The 12,922-nt window shown below is 38.6% G+C and overlaps 1 long non-coding RNA gene across 1 annotated transcript in view; it reads left to right on the top strand.

The window, feature by feature from the left end:
• LOC131481309 (uncharacterized) overlaps nucleotides 1-4,252 on the top strand; it is a 61,086-nt gene extending 56,834 nt beyond the window's left edge. Inside the window, exons 3-4 of the long non-coding RNA XR_009246220.1 lie at nucleotides 761-873; nucleotides 4,122-4,252. This is a non-coding gene — a long non-coding RNA (uncharacterized LOC131481309). The remainder of the gene's footprint in view (nucleotides 1-760; nucleotides 874-4,121) is intronic.
• The last annotated feature ends 8,670 nt before the right edge of the window (nucleotides 4,253-12,922 follow it).

Below are 12,922 nucleotides of genomic sequence, written 5' to 3'. Positions count from 1 at the left end.
TCCCAAGGTTTCATGGCCTACCTTCCTGCAGAAACTTAACAGAACAAGTCAAATAGAATAGGCTACCAACCCCACAACTACAGCTGGACTTGGGGCCACAACCAACCCTAATCCCACTGTCTTCCACCGCTACCTGCTCCCTTGCACTGTACATGTGTATTCCCTTCAACCAGCAAGGCCAGCACATCACAGTATCCAAGTTGGTGTCATCAGATAAGCTTGCATCCTCAAAAGGTCTGAGACCTTGTCTCTGTGTCCTTATTTTGATTATTTGTCATCTCATTTGTGCAAGGCAATAGTACCAAGAAATACTCAAGACATAATTTGGTTGCTAAAGTTTTCTTTCCCAAGCCCTCATATATCATAGTCTACCACCTTTGGGTAAACAGAAATAATTATACCTGTAAGCCAATAAACTTACTTTCCCACTGGACCTGAGATTTGAGACTAAAGAGGCCATATGGCAAACATTAAATATTCCTCAGTGTAATTCTTATTTTATCTTCTGGGAAAGTGTTTTTTTCTTTAAGGAATTGTGTTACTGGGTATTTCAGTATTGGGTGCATATATTTTTGCAAATGTTATTTCCTCTTGTTGAATTGAACTCTCTTTATATAGTGATCTTCTGAGTCTTTAACTGATTATGATTTAAAATAGAATTTTTGGACATAATTATGATCACTTCTGTTTCGCTCTAGCTTCCATTTGCATGAAATGTTTTGTTACAGCCTTCCACGTTCAATTATGTATGTCTTGAGAGGCAAAGTAAGTTTCCTGTGAGCCAAGTTTAATTGGGCTCCCCCCCCTTTTTTTTTAAAATACAGTTGACCATTCAATGGGTTTCAGTTTAATGCATTCCAGTGTACATTTCAGGTAATTACAGATAGGTAAGGTCTTATTGCCATTTGGGTAACTTTAAAAAAATTTAGTTCCTTCTTTGTCCTGCTGGGGCTTCTTGCTTGGTCACCATGTGGACTCCATCTGATGACTCCTTTTAAACATCTATTTTTGAGAAATGCCATTTTAGGTCTATTGCTTGTTTTTAAATCAGTGTTTTCCCCATATTGAGTCTTCCTGTCTATATATCTAGCCCTTGAGAAGAAATATCCAAGCATACTTTCAACAAGTGGAATTCTAATGCTTTAGTTATGGGAAAACCATCTTGAGTTTTTGAAATTTTACCTATATGGTTTGACTCTCATGAAGTTAACAGTATGAAGGATCAATATAACGTTTTATAGAATACTTAGAGTGTGTATATACATATATCTGAGGGTAGAGAGTTAATGTGGATTTAGGAACTAAGTAATTGTAACTCATTCCTTTTTAATTGAAGTAGAAATGAATAGCTGTAGTGGAAACAGGTGAATGGTAATTTGTGTTGACAAAAATACAGTACCTTGTACACTATATCATTGAGTTCTCTGCAGTCTGCTGCATCCTGCTGGATCAGTCTGATTTTTCAGAAGAGAGACTAGTAAATCAGAGGAACATATAGGGACCATCACCCTTGGACCTTTTATATCTTTAAGGGTGTCAGTGTTTTTTGTTATTGCCCCCAGGAAGCAACTTTATATTTGATTTATTGTCTTCACTTGATCTGGGGAAGTTTCTCAGGCTTCCATGTGGTTTTTGAACGTTGATGTCTTGCCCTTGGATCAATGTCATAATGTAGTGTGCATCGATTACCAGGTGTATGGATTCTCACCTTATGCTCCTTAGTCTTTGGGGACTAGGTTAATGTTTTCAGGTCAGTTTGTGAGCACAGTGTCTTTTTTCTGAATAAGAGCCAAATTAGGAGTTCACATTTGGGGAAAATCTCCCAATATCTGTGGAAATGTTCTCATTTGCACTGCTAGCAGTATTAACTTAAATCCTGCACTGAAGCCTTTGGAAGTCACCCCCACCACTTCCAATGCAGAAAAAAAAGCAAATGACCACATATCTCTCTTTGGGGGAAGCTTGTAGTAATTGTTGCACTTTTTTTTCCTTTTTTTTTTTTAACCTTCTCTTCCTCACTTAGTGTGCTTACCAACTCTGTGACCATATTTGTAGGGAGAAAAATATGGGCTTCATCAATCCCCTGATAGAAGCTTTGCAATTTTAGGTTTTATTAAGTATCCCAAGTACAACCATCAGCCTCCACCTACCAAGTTACAAATAAACATTACAAAACTCTGAGCCACCTGCTAAGGCTTCACCCTAAAAGAGTGTCCTCAGGTGTGGTCTTCCAAGAATAGTCTTGTCTGCTCTTTCTCTCTCAAATTAGAATATATTCATGTGCCTAATTACTTTTGTAAATAAAAAATATTGAAAACATACCACTTGATATGGAGGAACTGAATAAATCTAGGCAGGAGATACAGCTGAGGACTTCAGCTTTGTACTGCTCTGTGTCAGTGTTCATTTGCTTTGACTATAGCACTCACTGCTTTCTTTTGGTAGTCAGGGAAGTGTAAATCACTTTCTTGAATAGTTGTGAGGTACATCAGGATGGTGTAAATGGCCTGCAGGAGTGCTTTAGAGATGGTTTTCAGAGGAGATGTGATGAATTATGTGATGTGATGAATAGTACTCAGCTCACTCTCTCTGCAGCGTAGTTCTTTAGATCCATTGCCAAGTTCAGGGGGAAGGAGATAGTGTAGCTAAGGCAGCCACACAATATCGCTTCATTTCCTATGTTGTTTTTTTCTGAAATGGAAGTTTCTAGCTAATTGATTTGTAGCTTTTTCAAGTCAACAGAGATTTATTCCAGAATAGGCATGTGATCTGATTTTGCCAATGGCATGTGAAGGGATTTGAGAGAGACTTTTCAGCAAGATTCTGTGTTCTCTTAAGAAGGTTTTCAGAAGCGAGCCTTTCTTGGGGCACTGAGATTTTCAAGTGTTGTGGGAAATTTTTTTTTGTTTCTGTACTACTAGAGAAAGACTGTTTTGTACTTACTGTAACAGGCACCCAACTAGGGTCTGTTTAATCCAGTTGGAGAGGTTCACGTTAACGAAAGTTCCAGAAGTTACTAGTTAAGGCTATGCAATTCATCATTTTCACACTTTGGGAGAACAAATACAGACATTAGCAATAGTCATTGTAGAGACCATAACCCCTTCCGTTAATAAAGGTCCACCAATACTTGGATTCTCTGCTTCCTAAAGCCCTAATTAGCATCTGATTTCCCCATGGAGAGGCTGTCTGAAACATAATTCACCCTTGCCTACTCACACAGTACTCTTTCTGTTTTAGATATTGAACACAGCTATCTTTCTTTTGAAATAGTTCAGAACAGTCCATAGTCATTTTGCTTCTATGTAGACCAAGGATTAAAACAACATAGGCAGAAAATGACAGCTAGGGAAAACAGGGAGAAACTGATTGAACTGAAACCCCTGTGTTGGGCTCATTTAAAAACATCTTTCTCTGGGTTTCCAGAAAGTTGAGCTATTCTGTCATTACTTAGTAGTTACACAGTGTCTTCTCATATAGGAATGAGAACCCCAACAATTCAGTAAAAGAAGTGGTATCTATCTGGAACTTGAAAGGCATTTTAATCTAAGAACTGAAGACTCACAGAGAGAACCTTAGAAATAGAAGTGCAAAACAGGAAGCGTGAAGACACGAGGGAAAGCAGCTGTGTAAAGAACGAAGCACTGGGCTCAGGCAATGGGGATGTGAGTGCACAACAAACACCATGTTCATGCTCCCTGATACTCATACTGGGAAATCTTTTTAGTATAAAGCATTTTTCTCTCTCCTTCCCCTCCATCCTGCCATCTGCTATCTTACTTGTTCTACACATCAGAAGCATATTTCAAAATAATATTTTGTCTTGTTTTTACTGCAGTACAATAACATTGTGTTCTTGTAACATACTGCATATATTTCTGCTTTTGCTCTTTATTCTTCCAGTAGTGCTTATTTCTTTATATCACTGCATGATGATTTATTTGCCTTTTCTAATACCATGTTGTGTTCAGAAATTTCAAGGCATAAAGACCTTTCTGGAAGCCACCAACAAAAAATAGCCAATATCCAGTCACTGTTGATTATATTACTCCTTTTATTTCTTGCTAAGAGTTATTGTTACATAAATAGATATTCATTTATTTGTTTTCCCATTGTCTTAGATGCCAAGGTCTGTGAGAGAAAGTACCTTTTCCAACTTGTTCATGATGATATCTGTCTGTCTCATGGTAGATATCCGTTTGCTTTTTGCTAAAACAACAAAAGTGTAACATCCTGAGAACATGATTTTTCCACCTTTTCAGTAAGTTTTATCTGGCATAGAAATGAACAAGAAACAAAGTTTGCAATGAACTTTTCCTAGTGTGAAGAATAGAGTATCGTTTCATTTATAATCAGATATCTCAACGAAATGCAAGATGATTAGATTTCAATAGGCAATCAGAAATGCAATTGATTTCTATGTTGTATAGGTGCCTCGATCAATCACTAGAAACCAGGGTGTGTGCTGTGGTGTAGTGCTTTAAGCTGCCACTTTGTGAGCGCCTGCATCCTATGTTGGATTGCTTGTTCTATCCCCAGCTGTTCTGCTTCCAATCCAGCTTCCAGTGATTGCGTCCTGGGAGGTTACAGATGATGGCTCAAATGCTTGGGTGACCCATCACCTGCTGGAATTCTGGGCCCTGTCAACTATGCCAACAATCCTGAAAGAATTCTGGACCCCTGTCACCCATGCTGACAATCCTGATGGAATTCTGGGGTCCCGGCTGGAGCCTGATCAAAGACCAATTGATTTCTCTCTTCTGTTCGTTGAAGGAGACAGAAATAAATAAATAAACTTACATCTTAGAAATACTGAAAAACGTGAAATTTTGTTTTCCTTTTGCTGCATAGTAGAACTTGATATAGAAGTGTTCTTCTCCTATTGTAATGATGGAAGAACACAGAACCAGATGGCTTTCTGAGCCCAGTCCCTGTGGTGTGCTGTTCTTAACACTGGTTTTAATTGATTGTATCTTCCATGTACAACTCATTCAGCAATTTTTCAGATTACTTCTCCACTAACATTTGTGATAGTGATAGAATAACATAATGCCTCAATGCCTAAGGCAGCCTATTTGCAATGTAGGCGGAAAGTGAGGCTATTGCATGGTGTCTGATGAAAGGGTTGTAGTTGCCATTTTCTTTTAGTTCCTGTTTTAAGATGTAGCACTAAGTAACAGTACATTACTTATTGTGAGAGATTTTTCCCTTATTTATAAAATTGAATTATGCGAGTCATGGGTATGTTTGTGCTGCACCTGTTGCTTTTGCTTCACAGAAGCCTCACAAGGCCCAGGAAAATCTGTGTTCCTAGAACTTGAAGCTGTGGTTTGGAAATTGCACTGTTCCTCACTTGGCTATTTGACTTTAACTTATCAGCTTGGGAGTTGAGGTTGCTACTGTGAAGGGACAGACAATGGATAGGATGAGAAATCAGCATCAGATTTTCAGATAAACAAAAATGAGAATGGAGCAGATTTTCAGAGAACTAGAGGTGAGGACACAGTAACGGTAAGGATGAAGGAGGGAGAGAAATAAGTCTTCTGATGGGTTTTCAGTCTTCTGGGAAACCTGGCTGTGTTATTTGTTCCTTGTTTCCATGAAATAATCATTCATTTCTGAAAAATGACTGATTTTTCTTGGTTTGACAAGTATAATTATATGATGAGTATGATGATCACACTATCATAACTATTTTAAAGCAATATGCACTTTATCTTCATAAATATGATATACAAATAAATATTCTATCCATTAAGCCCTAAAGCCCGGGATCAGACAAAAAGCAGATGTGGAATGAGCATTTTTAGAGGGTGGGAGTCTGGAACCAGATTTTAAAAATCGTGATTGTATGCATGTCTTATGTTCTGCGCTTGCCAAAGTGGAATGTTCTTACAGTGGAACTTGCTGGGAGACTACCTGGGGCCTGTGGCAGGATCAAGTCCAGACCATTGGGCACGCAGGAGGCCTGAAGAGGAGCAACAAGCTCACTCAAATCTGTTGCTTCCAAGGTGTTGTTCATTTGTGGTACCCGAAAAGCCCGCAAGCACTGAATAGGCACACAAAATGTCATCTCTGCAAGATCCAGGAACATCCCGGAAGTACACAGACGAGGTATAAGGAATAAATTTGAGGCTAACAGCTCCATATTATCTCAATGCTAGACTCTATCTGGGAAAAACAGGACAGAAAAGCAAGTTTAAACACAAAGGAACTAGACTTATTAGTTTCTACTGTTTTTCTCTCTGTTCTGTGACTTAACACTACATATTACTGAACAAGACACGGGCCACATCTGTTCTTCATATTGGTGCAGTTATTATATTGAGTGGAGTCACAATAGTTTATAGTTTGCTTTGATAATAAATTGTTCACAAATGTCAGTAATTCAAAATGAACTGCTTTACTTTCTACTTATAAGAGTGCATTTACCAATGGGCAGCAGAGCTGATCTCTCTTGGTCAATCAGACATACAGAGAATAGCATCATAAACGTGCTGGTGGCCTGCCAGAGGCAAGAATGAAGGCTTCACACTGACATGAAATGCTTCTACCCAGAAGAGATCTTCACAGCTCACTGCTAATTGTTCAGAACTACGCACACTGTTCCATTTAATCACAAAGGGCTCAGGGGCACAGCCTTACTGCGCTCCCAGAAGGGAGAGAATTTAGAAATATTGCAGAAAGAGCACTAATGACTACCTTTGAAAGAGTACTAATGATATCAGTGAGAAAATAAATGATCATGTGGCTACTTTCCATTGAAGAGACTGGAATGGATTAAAGTCGCGGATGGGCATTTTCTATCAGCGCGTATTTAGACAAGCTAAACCCTAGAATTGAGTGGGAAGGACTAAGCTCAATTATTCTGTTTAACGAGGGAAGCAATGACCAAAGCAGATAATGTCTTTGGGGCAAGCTGGGTCTGAGGGTGTGTGATTTGCTGGCTTCTATGTTGAGGAGCATTCAATATGTGCTTTTTCTAGATTCATTTATTTATTTAAAAAGGAAGAGGGGAGAGAGATAATATGAGAATACATGAGGATATGAATGTCTTCCATTCACTGGTTCACTTCTCTGGTAGCCACAGCAACCAGGGCTGGACCAGTCTGAAGTTAGCAGGAACTTCATCCCATAGTCAGCTTGGCAAGCATTTGGGTCATCTTCTACTGCCATTCCCAGGGCATTAGTAAGGAAGCAAATCAGAGGTAGGCAGCCGGGATGTGAACCCATGACCAGATGGAATGCTTGCATTTCTACAGCAACAGCACTGGTCCCCAGAGGCATATACTAGTTGTAAATGTTAGTGTAGTTGGAATTTTCATCCTCAGTGTAACCCAAAGTTTATATAAAGTCTGGGACACCAAAAATGCCTTACACAAATGCTTGGTTGGTTTTGAGAAAATTAAAGGAATGGATTTAAACATATGTGGCTCCCCTAGTGTAGGGTAAGAAAAGCAGCAAGGGGAGAGAGACTGTTCGTTGTTGATGCAGGGTTATAGAGCCAGTGTACGCTCCGAGAGTTTGTATATATTGGAGAGGAGGTTTTATTGCCCATGTACTATGGGATGGGTTATTGGTAACAATTTTATTAAACATTGTATTAATGAATAAAGTTTATTAACAATTTTATTTAAAATTCTGAGGTCTGAGTGACTTCAGCTGAGATCAGAGTAATCAAATCTATTATTTTTTTGTTTGTGTAAAAGCCCGAGGTGTGTGCTCATTACTTGAAAGCAGAATGTCTGAGCCCATTGTAGAAGAGTCAACAGTAGAAGCTATGTCTATTTTCTGTTTTTATTTGAAACACATGAAAACAACATAACGAAATTTTGTAGTTTATAGTATACGCTCAGGTTTTCCAGACTCATTTTACTGCATTACCAAGCTAGTATTTGTGATCTAAGGCTAACCAGTATTTGAGATAGAAAGAAATGACATGAACTTAGTTTAGATGCACCCTGTTTTTTAAATAAGATCTTTCAATTCTCAGTGCACTGAAAAATTATGAGAAAGCAACTATTAGTCCCAAACCCTGTGGTGTGGACAAGGGTGTTACACTTTAGCACAATCTTATACTCACTGAGAATTTTGAAGTCGATTTATCACAAATATTGCCCAAAGCTCATAGGGGTTGTTTTTTAAACATCAAGATGTATTATTTAATTTTCCAGATGACTCACAATAGCAAATAAACTCAACATTAATTTTGAAGAGAAGAAATAAACGTGGCTGTTTTGAAATTGCTCCATGTGGAATGCAGTTCTTCTAGCCAGGACAGATGCTCAAACAAACAGAAGCGCCAGCCAGCTTGCCCTTAGCGTGCTGGCACGAGTCCACGCATGACCACTGTGCATCACAGGGCCCTGCCTGCGTGCAGCTCATCTGCTTTCTCAGGTTGGGCCAACTTTTGCTTATCCTGAGAGTGCAGCACAGAGGGAGAGATGCTCTCCACCTTGTGTCAGCAAAGTGCACTTGGACTTCACACTGCAGAGAGTGAGCGCTCTCAGGTTTACGTGTGTATCACAAGTGGGCAGTTTCAGCAAACTGTGGCCATCAGTGGACCTCTCCTTCCCTCCAAGTCTTCGCCTGCTCAGATGGCTCCTGGGTAGGAGGCATTAGGTTAGGGCAGATGTACCTGAAACGCTCAGGAGTGACAGACATCTTGGATTTTTTTAAATCTTACAACCCCATAAATTCTGAAACCCCCATTTTCCACAATTACTGAACAAGGAAACTATGTGTTACAAAGAAACTTTGATGATATTAAATGTTTTAAGATAGAGTCTGGTATAGTGGCCTAGGATCCAAATCCTTCCCTTGAGCATGCCAGGATCTCATATGGGCACCAATTTGTGTTCCGGCTGCTCCACTTCCCATCCAGTAGAGGATTCCAAAAGCCTTGGGATCCTGCACTGATATGGGAGACCCAGAAGCCACTCCTGGCTCCTGGTTCTGGATATGTTCAGCTCTGGCCAATACAGCCACTTGAGGAGTGAACCAGCAGTTGGAAGATTTTTGTCTCACCTTCTTGCTCTAAATCTCACTTTCCAAGAAAAATAAATAAAACATTTAAATTTTCTTTTAAGTTGTAAGACAGTTTGAAAGGAGTAGGTATGGTATCTGTTGTTTTATATAAAAAATAAATAAAGTGCTCTATGGCACATTGTACTAAATCTTTCTGTAGGCAAAGAGGTTTAAGACCTGTGGTGTGATCATGCTAAAAACTGAACATGTGAATCAAAGCTATGTAAAATTCCACAAACTACACATTAATTACACATTTTATTCCTAACAGAACTGATGTTCTGTTAATTGAAGCCACAAATGTTCTTAATTTTTCTACTTATCTACTTTATAACATAGTTATTTTTCTGTGACAGTTGTTGAAATAAAAAAGTTTCAGGAGAAATACATTAAAAAGCAAAAATTCAAAAACCCAAAGTGATTGATTTACTTCATGTTGTCAATGACATTTTACCTCCTTTAAAGGGCCATGGATAAATTTAATATGACTTTTTAATAGATGATTTGGTATTTTATATTGCTATTGTTTCATGTATCTTTTTTTAAAAAGTCTTCTGTTTTGCAAATTCTAACAACATTGCTGTGGTTTTGTGTTGCAGCTTCAAGTAAGACTTGAAATTAGGATATAGCAATATATCTAAATGAACTATCATTTCTTTAGCTCAGTGTTCTTCAGAAGGGTTGGCAGCTTTTGTATTTATTGTAAATATACACCTATATTTGCAAATATGACAACATTTGACAAAATCTTGCTGTTGCTTAGTTTCAGTCAAAATGATGAAATGGGGAAAATACATTTTTCTTAAATCTCTTTCACTATTCTGTTTTATGTGCACACGTGCTAGGGCACTTCATAAAGTTCATGGAAAGTGAATTTTAAAGATAACTTACATTTGTGAAAAATTTTGAGAACTGTGTATAATTGTTTCATAATACTTTCCCATGAACCTTTAGACGAGTTCTGATATTCATGAATTTCAAAAATTTCTACCAAAATTAATTTCTATTTTCCTTTCAATTTGTATGAACCCTTTGAAGTATCCGTGTATATAAGCACACATATCCATGTGCAAGAACACAAATCTACACACACATGCCTTTATATGCATGCACAGGCAGGTGATAATATTTGGATAGTCACTTCTTGATGTTCTGTTGCTTGTAGTTCAATGATTTCTTGGTTCTACCCTATAATGAGCCATGTACTTCTTTAAACTTAGAATCTGTAGGGCCCGGCGGCATAGCCTAGCGGCTAAAGTCCTCGCCTTGAACGCGCCGAGGATCCCATATGGGCGCCGGTTCTGGTCCCGGAAGCTCCACTTCCCATCCAGCTCCCTGCTTGTGGCCTGGGAGAGCAGTTGGGGACGACCCAAGGCTTTGGGACCCTGCACCCGCGTGGGAGACCCAGAAGCAGTTCCTGGTTCCTGGCATCAGATCGGCGCGCACCGGCCCGTTGTGGCTCACTTGGGTAGTGAAACATCGGATGGAAGATCTTCCTCTCTGTCTCTCCTCCTCTCTTTATATCCGGCTTTCCAATAATAATAAATCTTTAAAAAAAACTTGGAATCTGTAACAGGTAGCAAAAATAACACTGTTGCCTGGTTTAGTTTGGTTGTGGTTCAAAAAAAAAATACACAAAAAATTGTTCCTTCTATTTGCTAGGTAAAAAGTAGATTCTTTTCTAGTTTCACCTGTCTTCTACCTTTATTAAGGAAATATCATGTTCCCGAATAGTGATGGAGTTATCTTGCCTATCACTTGTCAGAGAAATACTATTACAAGCAACGTTTGAGGAGTGCTCGATTAAGGCTTGAGAATGAAGCAGAGACAGCCCACCACCTACCCTGGGAGTTGGTGCTGCTGACAGAGCCCCTGCCTTCCATGTAGACAGGTAAAAAGACAGATGGGAGTTGGGTAAAACATTTCTTCTTTTAAGAAAATTGCCTATTTCAGATTCAGAATGAGACTCTAGAGGAAAATTGACTGTTCCTTTGAGAAGTTTAGGGTTTGCTGGTAACAGCAGTTGTGTCACATGTTGACAACACCTTCCCCACATTTTGCTGATTACACTGTATGCAAAGCCAGCACATGTTTTTCTCCACTAAACACCTTTTGTGACAAACAGAAGCAAACAGTGGGACAAATTAAGACCAAGTGGTTGAAAAATGGAATCCAAAATGTATCACCATGTACATGATACATTCCAAGGATTGCTCCCATTTGTATGGGATCAGAAATTAATACTGTCTAATACAGAATCTGTGATCATTTTTCACCTGAAAGGCAATAATGTAGAATTGACTGGAAATGCCTCTTTTCTAATATCTGTTTTTCTAACAGTTGGGATTGTCATATCAAATCTCTAAATGCAGGCTTCATCATTTGTAAAATGAGGAAGTGAGCCAAACCCTCCCAGGAGTACTTCATTTATGACATAATTTCTTTTGAATCAGAATGTGTCACTTACAGACACATTTCTTTTTATTAATAGTAAAATTTTCAAATCTTTATAAAATTTAATATTCAGCAATAATTTTGTAATTCTTTTCTGAGGTTGCCTAATCTCTTTCCAATATGAGATGTGAAAGGATATGAATAACATTTATGGAGATGGATATTAGCTAAAAATTCATCTCTGGTTGACAGTTTAAAACAAAATCCACATAACTTAAAGAGCTTTCTTATTCTAAAAATAACTAGAGTGATAATTTTGTTTCTTTAAAATTTGTCTACTTATTGCAAGCTATTGGGTTTTAACAAAAGTACACACTGGGGAGTTTCAAGATGGTGGAGTAAAGTAAGGACAGGATTAAACAAATGGGGAAAGATTAGCCAAGATGAAGCAGAAGGGGTATGATACTGGGAAATAGGAGAAGACAGATTGGTGTTGGAGGGACACCTGGAGATCCATGGACCTGGGAAAGCATTGGACAGAGAGCGGTACTGGAATAAACAGAAGCCCCAGTGGCAATCGGATCTGCACTAGCAGTCAGGTGGGAAGGGGAGCTCATCAGGAATGCAGCAGGCAAACAGCAAGCTGCATATGCACTAAGCCAGGAAAGAATTCACTTCTGTCTCAATGCATTTCAGTGGTCCCGTTGGGAAAACAGTATCAACTTGGAGTCCCATACATTCTATCCAAAATGGTCCGGATTTATCCAAGATTAATTACCAGCAGGTTCCAGCAAGAAGAGGAAAGAAAGAAAGAAAAAAAAGTGTACAACAGGCACCACTGACAACCCTGTGATCTAGAATAAAGAGTATGGCAGGGTGGTAGGATACAAAATTAATGAACATAAACCAATGGCCCTTTTATATGCAAAAAAAATCCATGGCTGAAAAATAACTTACAGTTCATTCAGTCCCCCTTAAAAAGCGGTAAAGATTAAATATACCAGTATGCCCACATAATTTCCTATTCTGTTTTTTTTAATTTTTAAAATTTATTATTATTATTATTTTTAATTACATTTGATTTTATGACACAGTTTCATAGGCTCTGGGATTCCCCCAATCCCTCCCCGGACCCTCCTCCCATGGTGGATTCCTCCACCTTATTGCAGTATTACAGTTCAAGAATCCAGTCATAATTCTTTCATTGCAAGCATGTACTTTGCATAGTGTCCGGCATCTTACTGTCCAGATAAATTCAACAGTTTCTTGGGGAGCCCATCTCTGGTCTGAAGGCAGAGCTGGCAGACTATTGCCCCGACCCATTAAAAGCCACAACATAGCATCAACAACAGTTTACAACCTTATGGAGTTAATTGACGTGGTATTGAGTGACCAATATGATTAGAAAATGCAAGTTCTTAACCAAATAACAATGATTACTTCATTGACATTTCAATTTTAGTATATACACAACTGGCTGCTCTATATCTTAAAATGGTTA

Source organism: Ochotona princeps, chromosome 10 (genome assembly GCF_030435755.1).
Source record: "Ochotona princeps isolate mOchPri1 chromosome 10, mOchPri1.hap1, whole genome shotgun sequence".
Taxonomy (NCBI): Eukaryota; Metazoa; Chordata; class Mammalia; order Lagomorpha; family Ochotonidae; genus Ochotona; species Ochotona princeps.
Note: the sequence above shows the minus strand (reverse complement) of the source record. Positions and strands in the feature narration are given on the sequence as shown.